This window comes from Oryx dammah, unplaced genomic scaffold, assembly GCF_014754425.2.
Source record: "Oryx dammah isolate SB20612 unplaced genomic scaffold, SCBI_Odam_1.1 HiC_scaffold_10, whole genome shotgun sequence".
Classification (NCBI taxonomy): domain Eukaryota; kingdom Metazoa; phylum Chordata; class Mammalia; order Artiodactyla; family Bovidae; genus Oryx; species Oryx dammah.
Window position 1 is genome coordinate 27,477,926 of NW_024070194.1, and position 21,583 is coordinate 27,499,508.

Sequence of the window (21,583 nt, forward strand, 5' to 3'; positions counted from 1 at the left end):
GGGTTCAGAGCTGAGCCTTGAGGCAACCAGCCCTGAGCAGGTGGTTGTTCCTGATGTCTACTCTTCTCACCTATGTGCCCTGACCTGTCATCTCTGTAATTACACTGGAATACACTTCTCATCACAGGCACCAGGAGAACCCACAAGTGAGCAGGCAGCTGGTTAAGGAAGAGAAAAGAGAAGGTTGACCTCATTTGGATAAGAAGGGATCCACCTGAACCTCTCCCAGGCAAAAGTCTCACCATACCAGTGCTCAACAGCTTGGCACAGACATGTTCTTTCCTTTCCTATTTTTTTTTTATTATGAGGATTTTTGTGAGTTTTGTTCTTTTCTGAATTCAGTAGAATTACAAAGCTTGGAAATAACTGCAAGAATCTGAATGTTCAGCAGGAAGAGAGCCTCAGGCGTTCAGCGCTCTTGGAGCCCCTGCTCCTAAGTACAGGCCTGAACCCAACAAATCAGCAACTTCAGAGGAGCTGAGATTAGTGCTTGTGCACCATGCAGGATCCAGCGATGACTGAGAAAGTAAGAGGAAGGGTGAGCACACGTCCAGACAGCGCCTTCCAACAGGAATAGTGAGAACAGTGACCAATTCAGGGTCACCAGCTGGAAAGGAGCAGCGAGAGTAGCAAGATGCCAGAACACCAGTTGGAATATTTGCAGGACTGAGAAAAGGGCTCAGGGGGCAGGGGTGTGCATTTACTTTAATAGCAACAGAGTGGAGGGGAAGAGCTCTCCGTGGCTGCAGAGAATAGAACTCAGACTAAACTGATAAACATTTCATAGAAAGGCCACTGTGCATGTTTAAAATAAAATCTAAATTTGTCAACACCGCCTGCATGGTCCTGTCTAATCTGATTTCTTCCCCTCTCTCTGATCTCGCCTCCCTCCACCCGCTCTTTGTTCCCTGTGCCCAGCGGCCTTGCAGGACTTCCTCCAGCAGGCCACGGAACAGTGGCACTTGCCATCCTCTCTTTCTGACAGTAAGTGGCCTTTCCCTTCCTTGACTTGGATCCAGTTTAAATACCATTTATTCAGAGAAGTCTTCCTGGACCTTCCCGGCTGACGTCAACTCCCAGAATCACTTTTTGCTGCAATAATTATCCAGTTTTATTTATTAATAAACCATGGTGCTCATCATTCTCTAAAAGTAGTTTGTGTATTTGTCTGCTGATAAGGACTATGTCTTTCTCTCACGTTTGCCACCTATGCTCCGCTCCTGGGTGAGTATCTGATGAATAGGAGGGCTCGGCAGTGATTTATCAGGTGGGTGCGTGAGTGCAAGAAGAACAAGATGCTCTGCCAGTTCTGAGTGGCTCTGTCCCTCAAGGAGAGGTAGAAGGGCCAGCAGTTCTGTCTTCATGCAAAGGAGACCATCTCTCCCACATCAAAGAGACAGCAGCCCTTCCCTCCCCACTTCCTACACCTCCCACCAGTCTCCAGCACACAGGCATGCAGAAGCCAAACGGTCTTCTTTTCATTCACAGCTTTTGTTTTTGAAAATCCTGAGATTTCTGGTAATTTGATGTATCAAGCAATAATCAATTTCTCTCTTTAGGGCATTTTTAGCCACCACTATATTTTTAACTTATTTTTCTCCAAACACAGGTTTTTCTCTGGACTGAAAATCCATAGCGTTTCTAAATTCAGATCTCCCGGGGTCCATGTTTTCAACGCTATGAAGTCTAATTAACTGTGAGTTTATAAAGTGATAATTGCCTGGTACATCTTGGGACGGTCCAAGAAAGTGCGTCTCCAAGGGCTTGTGCCCAGCAGTCCTCAAGGTCACCCATGGACAAGGCTACCCTCAATGTTAATCCAGTGCTGGAGGGAGAAAAAAGCTTATTTAATTGGGGAGTACTTAATATATCATTTTCATATTAAAACAAACACAGCCTAGTAGAGTAAATTCACTAGATTTTTAAAGACAAGGCTTCAATAGTCAAGGATGAGGGGGGTCACTTTTATGCTATGTTCGGTTTTCCAGAACTCCATGCAGCCAGGAGAGACCAGGTGACATAATTCTAGCCAAGGGGTTTTGCTCACAAATCCAGTCTGTAGGAAGGAAGTCACTTCTTGAATAAAATGACAAAGCTGTACCCTGCCTGGAATACAAGGATATGTGCCAGAAGGATTTTCCTGCCCTGTAGGCAAAGGTCATGCCCAGAAGTAAAGGTGGGGAGGTGGACAGGCCCTGGCTCCTGGACCTCAGTACCCGCCCCCTAGATCCCTAAGACCTGTTGTATTGGAGAGAAGCAAAACCTTGACCAGTGCTAGAGTTACTGCAACTCTAAGTGTGAACTCCTGGTTTGGCCTCTGTAACAGAGATGATTAAGCCTCTTCCTCCCTGGTCCCTGCCCGACCCTCAGTCTGATATGGCACAGGGCCCTGCTTGACCACTAGAGACACATTCCTGAGTGTACAGCTTATCCCACCCCATCTGTGTGACCTCTGAGAAGCCTTCAGAGATTACCACCAGACCATCTTCCTCTTTTTTGCAATTGTCTTTTCAAATTAAATCTTTCCTAAGTGAAGCCCAGGTTTGTTTTTGTTTGACAGAGGGAACAAACACGTGGGGAGAGAGTATGGAATCTTACAGTCTCTGGGCTGTCAGAGTGACCAGAGGCTGTCAGAAGTCAGAGGTCCAACCTTCTGATTTGGTTGTGAGTCAATTCAGTCCAGGGCAGAGGAAATCATTTTCCAAGTCTGTGCCGAGGTAAAGTGATGGGTTTCAGGCCACGTCTAACTCCCATGTCCATGGTCTTTGCAGAGCTTCCCACCTTAAAGGGCAATCCTGGGTGAGTCCTGTGCTTGACACTGACCCAGACCCGCCATCCCACGCACACAGCATCCTGTATACACACATGCACAGGAAGCCACATACACATGTCTACATATGTCTAAGCCTAGTTTACATGATTAAGCCTAAATCTTAATCCTGGTCAATCAGGTTGCCGCTGAGTTTTGCTTTCTTCACACCACATTTTGAAGTTCAGTTGACAGATCAAAATGGAAATTAACCATGAGGCCTCACAGTGGATGTGTTCGGACAGGCACCAAATCACCAGGCCTTGTGGAGGCCGCCTTTCTGTGTCTCCTTCCCTGGCAGATCATGCCACCTCTCCGTGGCCACTCCCACCAGAGGCTGCCTTTCTTCTGCCATGCCACCCACCAAGGTGATGTTGGAGCTGTTGGTAGTGACCACACAGAGTGCAGACAAAGCATCCACTCTTCCTGGAAGAAGGAGGGAGAGGGGCTTTATTCTGAGAATGGATGTCTTAATGTACACAGTGAAACTCTCCTCCCATTGAAGAAAATCCTCCCAATAAACAGTTGCTGACGACATATCAGGCACCTAAGACATGTTTCCACCTTCCAGAACCTCACAGTGAAAGGGTACGGAAGTAACGACAGTGATGTAAACATTGACAATGACAAGCATGTAAAGGTTGTTGTTGTTCAGTTGCTCAGTCGTGTCCGACTCTGCGTCTCCATGGACTGCAGCACACCAGGCTTCCCTGTCCTTCACTGTCTCCCACAGTTTGTTCAAACTCATGTCCATTGAGTCAGTGATGCCATCCAACCATCTCATCCTCTGTCGCGTCTTAAATGTAAAGTGTGTGATATATGCACATAAACACATACATATGTGTAAAATGTACATGAATAGATACATAAACATACATACTTTATGAGTATATATATATATATTTTGTTTATAGGCTTCACCACACCAAAACCTTGGGACAGGACTACTGGTCAGGTCAGTCGCCACTCCCGTTTTTTACAAATGGAGAAACTAGGCTTACAGCTTGAGTAAAGCAGAAGAAGACTTCTTCTTGAACAGAAGAAGCCATGACTGAATGTTTCAAAACCTAACTCTATCTTATTCCAGGGCTTCCCCGGTGGCTCAGGGAATCCTCCTGCCAGTGCAGGAGACATGGGTTCAGTTCCTGGTCTGGGAAGATCCTCTGGAGAAGGAAACAGTAGTCAGTTTCAGTATTCTTGCCTGGGAAATGCCATAGACAGAGGAGCATGGTGGGCTACAGTCTGTGGGGTCACAAAGAGCCAGAGGCAACTGAGCAACTAAGCACATGCGTACACCTCTTATCCCAAAGCCGGAAAAGTCAGTCATCTCCCAGCTTCGCATAAGGTGGCAATTCCAGTGGACAGAAGCTGTCACGAAGGAGGTGTGCAAAGGTCCAAAATCCACCCTGAAAGCTTACTGTGAAATCACAATGCTATAACTGAATGACTCTCAGATGTAGGTCCAGCTGACTCATCCTAGAAGAAGCAGTGTAAACTTTGCAGGTATGGTATGTTCAGTTCAGGTATGAGCTGACAGATAATTGCCTAGAGCTCACTCTGTCTTACTCTTTGAAAATCTGATCTAAACAAATAAGTCATAGGTGACTTTGTAGAAAGTGTCAGGCATTGGAGTGACTTGACTTCCGTTCATGGTTTTCAAAGCAACCCTATCAGAAAGAGACAACTGTGGACCCAGTTGGCTCCAGTGAAAGGCCAACTTTGAAAAGGCTAATACCACTTCATCTAATAGTGGGGAACTTGCATCTGCAGTACATTCAGCTTGTTGTGAGATGTTACTTTGGGAGAGATACATGAAAAAAAGGCATCCTTACACAGATATTTAGTTGGAAAAGGGAGAGGTATTTTAATAGTCTCTTTTGTGGTGGCTCAGAGGGAAAGCATCTGTCTACAGTGTGGGAGACCTGGGTTCAATCCCTGGGTCATTCTCTGGAGAAGAAGATAGCAACCCACTCCAGTACTCTTGCCTAGAAAATCCCATGGACGGAGGAGCCTGCTGTCCATGGGGTCGCAAAGAGTTGGACACGACTGAGCGACTTCACTTTTTTTGGGTGGCTGTGGACATTCTTCTCTGATACTAAACCAAAAATCAGTAAGTGCTAGTTTCCCAAAGCTAAGGTACAGTGCAAGTCTGAAATTTTAGCAAACTCTGGGAGATACGGTAGGACAGGGAAGCCTACAATGCTGAAGTTCATGGTGTTGCAAAGAGTCAGACATGACTCAGAGACTGAGAAACAGCAACTCCACATGGTACTCAGGTCTGAAAAACTATGGTTGACCTGTCAGATATTCCTTTTTTTTTTAAATTTTATTTTACTGTACAATACTGTATTGGTTTTGCCATACATTGACATAAATCTGCCACAGGTGTACATGAGTTCCCAATCCTGAACCCCCCTCCCACCTCTCTCCCCATATCATCTCTCTGGGTCATCCCTGTATAGATCAGATATTCTTTCAAGGAAAACTGCTGTTTCTGTGGCAAAAAAAAAAAGACAGTTCGTCTGGCAACTCAAACATCCTCAAGAAACTTTTCCTTGAGAAAACCCTTGAGCTCTGGTTTGAGGACAAGTGTTTTGTGCTTCCCAAGTCATCACACACAATATTTTTATCAGAGCATGCAGAAGTCACAATGTAATAAAATTAACACTTTTACTGCTCCCTCAAGGAAATCTTTAAGTGAAACTGGCATGGCTTCACTTTGCAAAAGTGCCTGGAGATGAAGATAGTAACTTCAGTACTCCCCGCCAGAAGTCTGGAATGCTCACCACCACAGCTCCTGACCATCAATGCAAACGTCATCCCAGGGCAAGATAAATACTGTCTTAGTGTAATTATGAAAATAGTTCTGACTTTATAGACTCCTTAAAGGAGACTGAGGGTCCCCCAGATGTCTGTGGAGTTCATGGCATAAAATTTTGTAGTCAAGGACGAACTTGGCTTCCTCCTTCCCCAGTTGACCTTGATTCCCCAGCTCTCAGGGAGACCCAAGGTCAACCTGCTCCATTAGTCCCTTGGCTCTGCTTTAGCTTGTCCGATATCTGATACCCCCTGTCTTGGAACAATGGTCAATACACAAAGGGTATTGATGATGAGAGCCCCAGTGCCACCCCAGGTCCCAAGTTGGGAAACCCCACTGTCCTCCTCCTGGTTTCTTTTTTCATTAATTGTCTCCATATCTCGAAAATGTGTCTATCTTGCTACTCATTAATTCATGAAGCACCTATTAAGCACCTTAATGAGCTGATCCCTGGGCTACTCGTCTTTACTGTCCTCTTCTTTAGAAAAGAGGAGATGCACCCAGACTTCCCGGGCAAAGCAAAAAATTAACCCTTCCCCTGAGTCTCAAAAATTTTATTTTCAGCTAAAGTTTATTTATTAGCACATATACGCCTAGCTATTAATCACATTATTTTTAATTAAGGAACTTTCCAGGGTCAAGTTGCCAACTGAAGTTGCTAGGCAGTTTGCCCAAGTAAGGACTTCATTAAGAACAAGGCAAAAATCAAAAAAGTGCATAGAGTTCAACTGGGAAGAAATCGCCTAGGGAAGCAGGACTAGCTGAGTTTTCTGAATTTACTGTCTCACCCCTGACTCTCTCTTTCACCCTCCTGGCTCCCAGTTATTGTGGATGAACAGGGGCCCACTCTGTAGGAACCACAATCTTATCTCTCTGGCTCTGCATATAGAAGTAATTTCAGGAGGTCAAAGGGGAAATGAGAAAGAGCTGCCTGGGTAGAGAACTAAGGCTTAGTTGTGTGATTCTATCCATTAAGACATATTCAGATGTAAGCAACAGAATCACCAGCTAAGAGTTTGTCAAACAGGAAAGACATGTAATTTTCTCCTGTAGCAGGGAGTTTGGAAGGAGAGACTCTCAGGTATGGTGCAGTGGTCCACCAGGGACCCAGACTCATCCTCTTCTCTTCCTCTATCATCTTTGCCACTTTGGGGCTGTTAATCCTGGGCTTATAGCCCTATGTTTACATGTCCTTGAGTGACCCTTCCACCCATAACCATATTCAAGACAGAAGGAAGGAAGGATCAGCTTTGCCATCTATCTTTCAAGCAGGACATAAACACCTTTCAGCCTTTCCTAGTCTCCCCATCATGTGTCACTGGCCAGGAATAACTTCATGCCCATGGGTCCCCTAGCCTGCAGCAAATGGGTGGGATGAGACCAAGATGGTGATGCTTGGCTGCTCAAGGCATGAAGCTGCCTGAACAGGAATGGGGTTTCTTAAAGTCAGAAGAGGAGTAACCATGCCCTTCAGAAGACAACCAATGGCACATTATGGGTTGTTAGTCTCAAAGCCCATTTCTTAGGGCAGCATGATGCTCCCACCCAGCTGCCCATTATGAGTAGCACCTAAGGGGCAAAAGTCACTCAAGTTCTCTGGGAGTGAAAGACTGCTTTCAACTCTATCTAACAGCAGTAGGAGTCCCAGAGAATCAAAAAGACTCCCTCCATCAGTTGGGAGATTCCCTGGTAGCTCTGGTAGCTCAGATGGTAAAGAATCTGCCTGCAATACAGGAGACCCAGGTTCCGTCCCTGGCTCAGGAAGATCCCCTGGAGAAGGGAATGGCTACCCCTTCCAGTATTCTTGCCTGGAGAATCTCATGAACAAAGGAAGACAGGCAGGCTACAGTCCCAGTTTAGTTCAGTTCAGTCGCTCAGTCATATCCAACTCTTTGCAACCCCATGAATCACAGCACACCAGGCCTCCCTGTCCATCACCAACTCCCAGAGTTCACTCAAACTCACATCCATCAAGTCGGTGATGCCATCCAGCCATCTCATCCTCTGTAATCCCCTTCTCCTCCTGCCCCCAATCCCTCCCAGCATCAGGGTCTTTTCCAATGAGTCATCCCTTCACATGAGGTGGCCCAAGTACTGGAGTTTCAGCTTTAACATCATTCCTTCCAAAGAAATCCCAGGGTTGATCTCCTTCAGAATGGACTGGTTGGATCTCCTTGCAGTCCAAGGGATTCTCAAGAGTCTTCTCCAACACCACAGTTCAAAAGCATCAATTCTTCGGTGCTCAGCTTTCTTCACAGTCCAACTCTCACATCCATACATAAACCATAGCCTTGACTAGACAGACCTTTGTTGACAAAGTTATGTCTCTGCTTTTGTTTTTTTTTTTTAATTCTATTGTTTAAAATTTATTTATTTATTTATTTTTTATTTTACTTTACAATTCTGTATTGGTTTTGCCATACATTGACATGAATCCACCACGGGTGTACATGCATTCCCAAACACGAATGCCCCTCCCACCCCCCTCCCCACAACATCTCTCTGGGTCAGTTCAAGAAACCCAGAGAGTTCCAAAGAGGATAAATCCAAGGCGAAACACCCCAAGACACATATTAATCAAATTAACAAAGATCAAACACAAAGAACAACTACTAAAAGCAGCAAGGGAAAAACAACAAATAACACACAAGGGGATTCCCATAAGGATAACAGCTGATCTCTCAATAGAAACTCTTCAGGCCAGGAGGGAATGGCAAGACATACTTAAAGTGATGAAAGAAAATAACCTACAGCCCAGATTACTGTACCCAGCAAGGATCTCATTCAAATATGAAGGAGAAATCAAAAGCTTTACAGACAAGCAAAAGCTGAGAGAATTCAGCACCACCAAACCAGCTCTCCAACAAATTCTAAAGGATATTCTCTAGACAGGAAACACAAAAAGGGAGTATAAACCCAAACCCAAAATAATAAAGTAAATGGCAACGGGATCATACTTATCAATAATTACCTTAAACGTAAATGGATTGAATGCCCCAACCAAAAGGCAAAACTGGCCGAACGGATACAAAAACAAGACCCCTCTATATGCTGCTTACAAGAGACCCACCTCAAAACAAGGACACATACAGACTGAAAGTGAAGGGTTGGAAAAAGATATTCCACGCAAATAGAGACCAAAAGAAAGCAGGAGTGGCAATACTCATATCCAATAAAATAGACTTTAAAACAAAGGCTGTGAAAAGAGACAAAGAAGGCCACTACATAATGACTAAAGGATCAATCCAAGAAGAAGATATAACAATTATAAATATATATGCACCAATATAACACCGCAATATGTAGGACAAATGCTAACAAGTATGAAAGGGGAAATTAACAACAACACAATAATAGTGGGAGACTTTAATACCCCACTCACACCTATGGACAGATCAACTAAACAGAAAATTAACAAAGAAACGCAAACTTTAAATGATACATTAGACCAGTTAGACCTAATTGATATCTATAGGACACTTCACCCCAAAACAATGAATTTCACCTTTTTCTCAAGTGCTCATGGAACCTTCTCCAGGATAGATCACATCCTGGGCCATAAATATAACCTTGATAAATTCAAAAAAATCAAAATCATTCCAAGCATCTTTTCTGACCATAATGCATTAAGATTAGATCTCAATTACAGGAGGAAAACTATTAAAAATTCCAACATATGGAGGCTGAACAACTCGCTTCTGAATAACCAACAAATCACAGAAGAAATCAAAAAAGAAATCAAAATATGCATAGAAACTAATGAAAATGAAAACACAACAACCCAAAACCTGTGGGACACTATAAAAGCAGTGCTAAGAGGAAAGTTCATAGCAATACAGGCATACCTCAAGAAACAAGAAAAAAGTCAAATAAATAACCTAACTCTACACCTAAAGCAACTAGAAAAGGAAGAATTGGAGAACCCCAGAGTTAGCAGAAGGAAAGAAATCTTAAAAATTAGGGCAGAAATAAATGCAAAAGAAACAAAAGAGACCATAGCAAAAATCAACAAAGCCAAAAGCTGGTTCTTTGAAAGGATAAATAAAATTGTCTCTGCTTTTCAATATGCTGTCTAGGTTGGTCATAACTTTCCTTCCAAGGAGTAAGCATCTTTTAATTTCATGGCTGCAATCACCATCTGCAGTGATATGAGGTTGCGAAAAGTTGGATCCAACTGAGCAACTAACACTTTCATCACAAGCTAAGACTCAAAGCCAAGTTGTCCTGAAACCAACACCCATGCCCTTGGCTCATCCTGAGGATGTGAACATTCCATGGACAGAGGAACCTGGCAGGCTATAGTCTATGGGGTCACAAAAGAGTTGGACATGACTTGGTGACTAAACAACAACAATGTACAACAAAGAAGCAAAGACCTTTTACAAATAGGATAATTTAAACAAACTCATGGCATTTTGGAGGATCAAGGGCGAGCACAACCCACTGTCTGGAAATGTCAATCTTCTGGCAACATTAGGTGAGGAAGAAAACCTCCCTACAAAGGAGAAAACAACTTACCAAGGAAATCTTTATGTCAAAACAAAGCATTTACAAGCTAAATAGCCATATTGGCAGTAGATTAGATTGAATGGATAAAAAGATAGATTGATAGATAGAATAGATTGATGTATAGAATATTAACCTCATTGCTTGTATGCTGCTGCTGCTGCTGCTGCTAAGTCGCTTCAGTCGTGTTCGACTCTGTGCGACCCCATAGACGGCAGCCCACCCGGCTCCCCCATCCCTGGGATTCTCTACGCAAGAATACTGGAGTGGGTTGCCATTTCCTTCTCCATTGCATGTATACCTACTCACAAAATTGGATAATAGTAACATTCAGGAAATTCCTTGGCATTCCAGTGTTAGGACTCCGTGCTTCTACTACAGGAGGCACAGGTTCGATCCCTGGTTGGGGAGCTAAGATCCTGCAAGCCATGTGGCTCAGCCAAAAAAATAAATTGCAAAAATAAAATAACATTCAGATGGAAAACTGAGTTACCAGGTAACTTGAGAGTATCCGAACTTTTCTAAGGGCCCGAAGCTACTCTCTGTGAGAGGTTTCCTTGGGTCAGCTCATTAGTGAGGCTTTTGGTCATTTCTGACTGTTTGAAACCTCCACACAGGTTTGAATCGCAGGGCATAACGAGATGGAATGTGAGTGAACAGTCTCATCTGCAGATGGGAACATAACTGAAGCCGCTTCGCTTGGGAACCCACCAACCTCTGAGAAAGTCGCATGAGAGGTCAGAGTGTCACCTGTACTTGTCACCACCCAGAGGTGCCTGAGCCCAGTGACAGCCTTTAAGTCACTGACTCTTGGGGGAGAAATCAAGACCTCCAGCCTTTTTAGTAAATCACTGCAGAGAAGGGCAGAGGAAAAGAAATGAAAATCTGTTCCTTCATAGCTTCAGAAATCACTCAGGGGGCTGGGGACATTCCTAGATTGGTATATGATTAATAATTCAGGGGTCTCGTTTGTGTAGAAGCGAAGATCCCCTGGAGGAGGGCATGGCAACCCACTCCAGAATTCTTGCCTGGGAGATCCCATGGACAGAGGAGCCTGGTGGGCTACAATCTATCAGGTCGCAAAGAGTCAGGTACACCTGAAGCAACGTGGCATGAACTCATACTTGTGTAGAAAGAATAGACATAAAGGAGAGTTGCTCCATCTTCTTTCCCATCTCATGCATTTTTCTTATCATGCATTCACTCCCTGCTGCTGCTGCTGCTGCTAAGTCGCTTCAGTCGTGTCGGACTCTGTGCGACCCCATAGACGGCAGCCCACCAGGCTCCCTGGTCCCCGAGATTCTCCAGGCAAGACCACTGCAGTGGGTTGCCATTTCCTTCTCCAATGCATGAAAGTGAAAAGTGAAAGTGAAGTTGCTCAGTCGTGTCCGACTCTTCACGACCCCATGGACTGCAGCCTACCAGGCTCCTTCATCCATGGGATTCTCCAGGCAAGAGTACTGGAGTGGGATGCCATTGCCTTCTCCGATTCACTCTCTAGTGAAGGGTAATTTGATAAATCCGTGTTTTGTTTTCCATGTCCTGGCCCCGAGCGGTCTGGATCTGGGCCTCACTCCGCTCTGAGCACAGATGCCTGGATTCCATCATTGATCTTGTTGACTCTGACCCGGGCTCACTTCCCTGGCTCTGCCATCCTGGGCAATGGGTCTCTTCTGGGGAAGCATCACTGTCTCAGGGCACAAGGCAACCAGGCTCCTTGTCTGCAAGAGTGATGGCTAATTTCATGTGCCAATTTAACCAGGCCACCACAGGCCCAGATGGTTGGTTAAAAGCTGTCTCTGGGTGTTTCCAAAAGATTAGCATTTCAATCTGCAAACTCTTCCCAGTGTGGATGGACCCTATCCTGAAAGCCTGAGCAATGCAAAAATGTGGAGAAAGTGGGGATTCACTGCTGCCTGACTGTCTGAGTGGGACTGGGGTCTTCTGCTACCCTTAGATTGAGACTTATCACCTGGTCTCAGGGCTTCCAAGTTTCATATAATACATAATAAATCTGATCTGTCTAAAACACATATTTATTATTTATATCTAATATAATTATATATTTATAAATTATAAACATAATTTTATTCAGTTATATAATATATATTTATTTATATAATTATAAATATATTAGAAGTATATTAGATTAGAAGTATATTTACAACATAAATGTTTCTATTTTAAACTATACATATGTATTTCATATATGAAATATATATGTTTGAATGTTTGATTCTCTTCCCCCTGCAGTACCCTGACTGATACCTCCCAGTTAGTTCTCAAAATGTGGTCTCAGATCAGCAGCAGCAGCACCTGGGAACTTGTGAGAAGTACAGATACTCAGACTCCACCCAGATGATAAGCTGAATCAGAACCCCTGGATGTGGAGCTGAACCAGAACCCCTGGAGAAAGGCTACCCACTCCAGTATTCTGGCCTGGAAAATTCCGTAGACTATGTAGTCCATGGGGTCACAAAGAGTCAGATACGACTGAATGACTTTCACTTTCAGGGTCCCTTGGAGGCTTCCTTAAGTGCACACCACAGGCTCCATGTCCAGGGGTTCTGATTCAGCTCCACATCCAGGGGTTCTGATTCAACCGATCTGGGTGGAGTCTGAGTATCTGTATTTCTCACAAGTTCCCAGGTCCTGCTGCTGCTGGTTGAGACCACATTTTGAGAACTGCTGCATGGATTCAACTTATGTTCTGTGGCTACTGCAGTCAGGGTACTGCAGGGGGAAGAGAATATATATATATAATAGATATATATAGACCCTGAGCAATGCCTAAGTTGGAGAATCATTCTCTAAAGTTGCAGGTGATGGGAACCAAACAGAAACTCACTAGGGCATGAAACAGTAGAAGGCAGAGGGAATCTGGCTTCAGGCTCCCCTGGATCCAGATGTCCAGTGTCATTCACTGACTCTAATTGGCCAGACCAAGGTCAAGTGATTACCAGGACTCTTGAGGACAGAGAGTCAAGGGAGGTGGGGTGCATTAGAGAAAACCACAGCCTCGTAGCCAGGAAGAAAAGGGGAGAGCAACAGGAAAAAACAGAAATTGCAGGCACTCCTTCCACAGGTAACTGTATTTGCCATCCCCACTTTTCAAATGAGCAAACAGAGGACTGGGGACATCAGGCAATGTTCTGAAGTTCCAGCCCGCTCCAGCTGACTGCATCTGCACAATGAGTCACCAAGGATGTCCTCGAGAATAATAAAGTGTGTGTGACCTCAGAGAGGAGCCCCAGGATGTCCTGGCTCAGCCCCTTATCATTCCAGTGACAAGCTGTGCTAGCCCCAGTTCTCTCTGAATAAGAACTCTGGCCAAGCAGCTTTCATGCTCAGCCAATCCTCGTAGCTTTGTCGGGGGGGCGCTTTGGGGACAAGTCTGTCTTTGGGCATCAGCACGTGTGGTCCAGGTCATCCGCTTCCCCACACAAGCTCCTCCAGGTGGAACTGCACAGCCTGGTACAGAGCCAAGCATCGCTAGCTCTGGTCATGGAGGAATGGGGCCCCTTCTGAGGGCAGCCAGTAGAAATGGCAGCAGCCTAGAAACCAACTTCTCTTGAATCAGTTGTTCACCCCAGCTCCCATCCATCATGGGAGATTATTGGAGGGTCCATAATGAAGCTAGTGATTTTCATAATAAAGAGGTTCTCAGGAGCAGAGTGGAGGAGAGCACTCAGAGGAAAGGGCAGAAATGAGCTCTTGGTCAAGTGAGTGAGTCAGGACAGAAGCCAATTAAAGCCAGAGCCACTCAGGGGTCCCAGACTGAAACGTCAGTGGATTCCATGTAACTTGTTAATATAAAGGATCTAATTTAAGGCTAGAGACTTTTTCTCTGTTGGTCTCATTCTCTACAGAAACAATCATTCACTCAAAGCCACCAACAAGAAAAACTCTGTCCTGTCCTCTCCATCCCAGAAATGCACACAGTGATTCAAATACATATAAACAAATAGATGTTTAAGAGATATTTACAGCTTCCCAGGTTGTGCTAGTGGTCAAGAACCCACCTGCCAATGCGGGAGACATAAGAGATGCAGGTTCGATCCCTGGATGGGGAAGATTCCCTAGAGGAGGCCATGGCAACCCACTCCAGTATTCTTGCCTGGAGAATCCCATGAACAGAGGAGTCTGGTGGGCTGCAGTCCATGGGGTTGCACAGAGTCAGACATGACTGAAGTGACAGCTACGCACACACAAGAGATACTTACAAAAAGGAGCTTCAGATATTTTTAGATATCACACAAGGCTGAGGAAGGGGGAGTGTTGAGAAAAGCAACTGCCTTGTGATAAATCCAATGAAAACACGCTTAAAATAAGAAGTCCAGGGGGAACTCTGTCATGAGCAAACAGGCATTAGAACACCTGCAGAAACATTGAATTCAACATATTTGCAGAGGCATAGCCAAAATTTCTGTTAGAAAAGTTACCAAGCATCTGACTCACATGTTTATATTTAAACTTTTCTGGAAGAATTTGAATCAGTTTCATCCATTTGTTTCTCCACCCAGTTTTTGTGGGGAATGTGAACAATTTGTACCTAGTTCTGGTGATGTGTCTGGATTCTGGTCCTCAGAAGAGAGAGAAAACTACCCTTTATTGAGAAACCCTATCTGGTGAAGACAGTGATTACAGGATTAAAATGTGGTGCAAATAGTAAAGAATCTGCCTGCAAGTGCAGGAGATGCAAAAGATGTGGGTTCAGTCCCTCGTTTCGGAAGATCCCTGGGGAAGGAAACAGCAACCCACTCCTGTATTTTTGCCTGGAAATCCCCATGGACAGAGGAGCCTGGCGGGCTACAGTCCACAGGGTTGCAAAGAGTCGGACACGACTAAAATGACTTAGAACACGCCACTGTTTTCATTGCAAAGCAAAACACACAGATTCCGAAGCACTATTTACCTTGCTGAAAATAAGCTATGTGGTTTCCAGGTATGTTAGGGCTTGCCTTATGTATGTAGGAGGTTTGCTGTCGTGACTTTTAAATGTTAGAACATTTCATAAGTCAGCTCTTCTCAACCCTGTTTCAGCACACACACACACACACACACACACACACACACTATAGCAGTGTGATTTTATTATCCTTCTGTCATGATTCTGATTTTACATATACAATGTGCTGGGTAGACACTAACATCTCCGGCTTCTCAGGATTAGTTTTGAAAGTTGCATCTCATTTCAAACAGAAATGACAAAAGGCTCATTTGGCTCCAGTTTTCTGTCCAGAGGTTAGTTATCAGCAGAGGAAGCCTGGAGAAAATCCTCCTGATTTCTCTCCGGTTCCCGTGGAAGGATTAGGAAAAGTCACGTTTGCTCCTGGAGCTTCCAGAAGCTGCTTGGCACGAGGTCTCATTACTGTGTCCTGGGACAAAGCGAGGTCTTCTCTGGGAGGCACAGAAGGGCCTCTGCACATGGATCATGCTAGAAGGTTAAACCAATAATACTGATTTTCTTTAAAGAGGAATTTACCTTTACCGACGCAGAGATGCAAGTGAGTCGTGAGGATTTAGAATAATCTCCCTAAGAAACAAAAGCAAATACCGTACAAACACAAATGGGTGACACGTGCTCTGCAGGCCTCCCCTGAGCTGCTTCATTTTTCCCAATCCCTTTAATCCTGTGAGGGAATCTCGCTCGGTTCTAGAGCCTATTTGGATGTAGCAGTGACAATTTCACTGCAAGGCAGCAGCAATAAGTCTTCTGTCTTCTTGTCCTCTTCCTCTGCATTAAAATATTAACACACACTCTCTGAAGGCATTGCCAATGAAACGTAGATTCTGGAGTGAAATGCATTTGGCATGTGACTTCAAAAATAATTAATCTTAGATTATACTTACCACAGAAATAATTGACTGGCCCTAGATCATCCCCACCACTTACCTACATTAAGGTTTTGTGAAAATAAGTTCTAAGACTAATTGATATTGGGGATAAAAGCACAGCCCAAGGAAAAAAGCATAAACAATCACCAGATGAAAACAAAGCGGAAGTTCCCAGTGTGGCTACGTAGTTGTTTGAAACACTTATGTGATAGAGTAAGCACTTTTGTGTAATGGGACTCAGGGAAGAAGCTTTTGTGCAAAAGTCTCAGTTTGTACATCTTGATATTCTTTATTTTGATAGAACGTTCAGTGTGATACTCACTGCTACTGGTTAATCCCCCTGGTTGCATTAACAGCTGTTGTTCAGTTGCTAAATTATGTCTGACTCTTTGTGACCTCATGGACTGCAGCACGCCAGGCTTCCCTGTCCTTCACTATCTCCTGGAGTTTAATCAGATTCATGTCCACTGAGTTGGTGATGCTATCCAACCATCTCATCTTCTGCAGTGACAGAAACTGAAGGAACCGTTGACTCAGAGGTTCCTAGGGAGACGCAGAGATGGAGCCACCTTCAGGTACCACTGGATCCAGGGGCTGCATTGATGGCATGTCCTCCCACTCTGCACTTCCAGCTTGTTTCACTTCCTCTTGCTGTCATTACAGCTAAGGTTCCTGGGCTTCCTGCATCTGAGGGATTAAATGACCAACAGCAACCCAAGCCGCATAACCTCCTTCCTTTTAGTTCCAGCAGGAAAGGCTTAGTCTGATTCCAGCCGAAGGACACTACCCTCTCTGTGGCCCCCAGCAGGGACTCAAGGTCCCTGGGAGCATTTTGCATCTTTGTAATTTTATTTACAAAATGCTGCACTATCTTTTCCCTGGCTGTAGGGAGTGGGGGCTACTCTCTAGTTGTGATGTATGTACAGGCTTCTCATTGTGGTGGCTTCTCCTGTTGCAGGGTCTTCCCTGGTAGCACAGCTGGTAAAGAATCCACTTGCAATGCGGGAGACCTGGGTTCGATCTCTGGGTTGGGAAGATCCCCTGGAGAAAGGAATGGCTACCCACTCCAGTATTGTAGCTTGGAGAATCCCATGGAAAGAGAAAGCCTGACAGGCTAAAGTCCATGCGGTGGCAAAGGGTCCTACACGACTGAGAGACTAACACTTTTGCTTTCTCCTGTTGTGGAGGTCAAGCTCTAGGGTACATGGGCTTCTATAGCTGCAAATGTGGGCTCAGTAGTTGCAGCTCCTGGCCTCTAGAGCACAGGCTCAGTAGTTGTGGTGCACAGGCTTAGTTGCTCCATGGCATGTGGAGTCTTCATAGACTGAAGATCAGATTCCTTACCACTGAGCCACCAGGGAAGCCCTGATTTGCACCTTGGACATCACAGTAACTGGAGGGTACTGCTGACATTGGATGGAGAAGGCAATGGCACCCCACTCCAGCACTCTTGCCTGGAAAATCCCATGGATGGAGGAGCCTGGTGGGCTGCAGTCCATGGGGTCGCTAAGTCGGACATGACTGAGCAACTTCACTTTCACTTTTCACTATCATGCACTGGAGAAGGAAATGGCAACCCACTCCAGTGTTCTTGCCTGGAGAATCCCAGGGACGGGGGTGCCTGGTGGGCTGCCATCTATGGGGTCGGACACGACTGAAGCGACTTAGCAGCAGCAGCAGCAGCTGACATTGGAAGGGCAGTGGCAGGGGTCGGGCGGGGGAGACTCAGGGATGACTGACGTCATGCCGTGTGCCTGGGTGCTGGGCCACCCTGCGTGGTGAAGGCCTGCACACCATCCTCCACAGTGTTCATACATCCAGCCAGATACTCACTGAGGAGTAAGCTTGTTAACAATCATCTGAGCTTTGTGTCTTCATACCAGTTTGCATGGAGCACAGACATTTGTAAGACACACTGAATTTTCCAGGAGCATAACTTCCATGTGAACCTAAAGAAGATGGCACAGTTTTTCATCAGGGTGGGGGAAGCGTCACCAGGAGTTTCTCTCCATTTTACAGACTCCTGTCTCCGACAGCCACAACACTGACAGGTTTGCATTTCCAAATAGCTAGTTTTCATCTGTTCAGCTTTTTTAGATGCTGTGTTCACCCATGGGAAGAACTAGCTAACTATCCACAGTGTCCCCCAGGGCAGTTTCTCCTGCACATTTACATTTAGAAATACGCATCTTATTATAAATTGCTTTCCTTTCCCTTGACCTTTATATTACAGTTAGGGCATAAAATTGATTTCTTATTCAATTATATGTGTAGGTAGGTTCTATTATTCCATTTCAGGAGCGACACATAGACTCTTAACTAATCACTGTGTGATGCTACAGATGAAAGGGCAGGTGGGAAATAACTGAGTCCCCTTCCCAAAGCACAGTGAGTGGATGGTGGTTGAGCTAAGTTGCTTGAGTCATGTCCAACTTTTTGCAACCCCATGAACTGTAGCACACCAGGCTCCTCTGTCCATGGGATTCTCCAGGCAAGAATACTGGAGTGGGTTGCCATTTCCTTCTCCAGGGGATATTCCAGACCCAGGGATCAAACCTGTGTCTCTTATATCTCCTATATCGGCAGAAGGGTCCTTTACCACTTAGCACCACCTGGAAGCTCCTGAGTGGTCCAGAAAAGTGATCCTTGCTGACAAAAGCAAAAAAATAGACACTGAATCCACTGCAATGATCAGGGCAAAAGTGAAATGAAAAGAAAAAACAAACAAAGAAGAAGTCTATGCAGAAATAAAAACAGGTTTAAAAATCAATACATGTGTATTAGTCAGGGTTCTCCAGAAAAATGGAACCAATAGAATCTGTATACACAGAGAGAGATTTATTATACAAGATTTATTCCTGGGATTATGGAGGCTGACAAGTCCCAGGGTTTGCAGCCAGCACGCTGGGGACCCAGGAAAGCCTGTGCTAAGGGCCAGGTAGCCTGACACCCAAGAAGTGAAGCTCCCATTCAACAACAATGATTAAAGAAAAAAAAGACTGATTTTTCTAGCTCAAGGGAAGTCAGGCAACAGGCATTCCCTCCTCCTTGATGAATGTCAACCTTTTGGTCTATTCAGGCCTTCAACTGATTGGACGAGGCCCACCCACATTGGGGAGAGCAATCTGCTTTCTTCCATCAATTGGTTCAAATGTTAATCTCATCCAGAAACACCCACACAGACACATCCAGAAGAATGTCTGACCCAATATCAGGCACTCTGTGACCCAGTCAAGCTGAGACAGAGAATTAACTCTCACAACAGGTAAAACTAAAGTTGCAGGATAGAGATAGGGGAACAAAGCTTCTCCTTATGAGAATCTGTACAACTTCACAAGAGATCCCACTGTTGCATCATCCAGGACCTTGATACTCAAATCAGACTTTCCATGAAATTTTCCTGGAGTTTAGGTTTTTTAGTCACAAAGAGTGCCAAGGGAACATTTCCTTAATATAGTGATTCTAAAGCCTGAATTTGACTATCAGGATGGATGTTCTGAGTCACATCTGTTCCAGTAAAATGTAGTCAGTTACTATAAGCTGGAGTTTCTCTTCCTCGGCATCACTGACATTGTGGAGCAGATCACAGCAGGTGTGACAACAAAAACATCTCCAGACACTGATACATGTCCCCTGGGGGCAAACATGCTCCCTGCCTGCCTGAAGCCAAGTGCCGTAAAGGGAGCCCAACAATCCGCACAGTACCAGCTTCTGATATCATTTTAATTTAATGGGAACCACAGACCCCAAGCACCCTTAGAGACAGGTAGAGAGACCATGGATACTCTGCCCAAGAGACCCATTTCGTGCCCAGAAGGCTTTAGCATCATTGTGCAGGAGACTCAGGCTAACACGTTCATCCTGCATATCTCCACGAGGGTATAAGAATCAGCTCATCCTTCCCATGGACACAACGCCGGTTCCATGTGCAAAGAGGAACAGTGTCTCTAGGAACAGGATGACTGGTTCAGCCTCCAAGGCAGGAAGAACGCACGTCCTTAAACCCACCTGAAGGCATTTCCAAGAGCAGGGTTGATGGATGCTCACACATTCAACTTGAGAGATTTAAGACTCATGATTAAATCTAATCACATTAAAAGATTAATATAAAATTAGATTCAAAAATAGCTTTAAAGGACTTTTACATCCAAAAGAGTTAAGCAGAGGCTTAACAGCAGAATTTGCTCCAAGGGTAGTAACTGCTCTCCTTCTGTTTCTCCTTGGGCATGAAGTTCCCACCAAAGGCTGCAAACCTCTGACAAGGACAGACATCTCCTGGAAGATGCTAGAGGATGAAGAAGAGTCTGGGGGCCACAACAGAACAAAGACTATTTCCTCAGGGGCAGTGTGATCTTCCTTATTGAAAGCTTCTGCTCTTTCCACTAGTCTGGGACACCACCTCTCCCTCTGTTTCCTTCTTTTCTTCTGCTGCAAGTAATGAAACCTCCCTGGATAGGAGGCCCTCAGCATGAATGATATTGCTTACTGAAGGCTCACTCTCTGCCAAACACTCAGAGCAAAACATTATTTGGATGATTTCATTAAATCCTCAGAAGAACCCCACACCTTGGGTTTGCGTGTGTGTGTGCTAAGTTGATTCAGTTGTGTCCAACTCTTTGCAACCCCATGGACTATAGCCCGCCAGTCTCCTCTGTCCATGAGATTCTCCAGATAAGAATACTGGAGAGGGTTGCTACTTCCTTCTCCAGGGGATCTTCCCGACCACGGGATCGAACTCTGTGTTTCCTGGCTGGCAGGCAGATTTTTTACCACTGAGCCACCAGGGAAGCCCACACAGCCCATGGCTGTTAACTAAGCTGCATCTCTAGTGACGTGAAGACCATGCCCTGGAACACATCTGGCCCAGCTCTGGCTTTGCTTTCTCTTAAGCCCAAAGCCCAGAGTGATCTTGTTCACCATAACAGCAAAAACGCTCCTTCCAGCTGACACATCCTAGCCCAGAGGGTCATGCGACCCCTTTCCAGCCCCTTGGGGTCCCCCAACCTGCTCCCTAGACCCTCAACTGTGCCAGAGGATAAAGATGATGACGTATTGTGAGGTCAGAGAGATGGGTGTGAGCAGGAACGGTTGGAGTGGGAACTGGCAATCCTTTTCTGTTAAGAGCCAGAAAGTAAATATGTGTGCCTTGTAGGCCATACAGTCTCTGTCACAACTGCTCAACTCTGTTCTGCAGCACAAGAAAGTGGCACAGATAATGTATAAATGGGTGGGCACGGCTGGGTTCCAGCTAAACTTAACTTACAAGAGCCATCTTCCCCAAAGCAGGCATGGCCGGGAGGTAGCCAGCCTGGAGCACGTCAAGGGAGGCCTCTTTCGGGTGGACCCTCCCCTTTGCTGACAAAGCACCTGGTCCTCCATGGGTTTGCAGGAATGAGCCCTGAACTAAGAAAGGGTAAATCCTTACCCACTGAAGATGCTATTAATGTTGGTTTTCTGACACAAGCAGCCGGACCTACATCAGGCCAGTGCAAACCATTTTCCACCCCAAAACAAGAGTTCCTGGGACACAAGGGCCATGTCCTACTCACCTTGGCAGGTCCCAGCCCCGCAGTTTGCAGCTCAGCACTCAGTGAATTTTGTTAGCTCGCAAT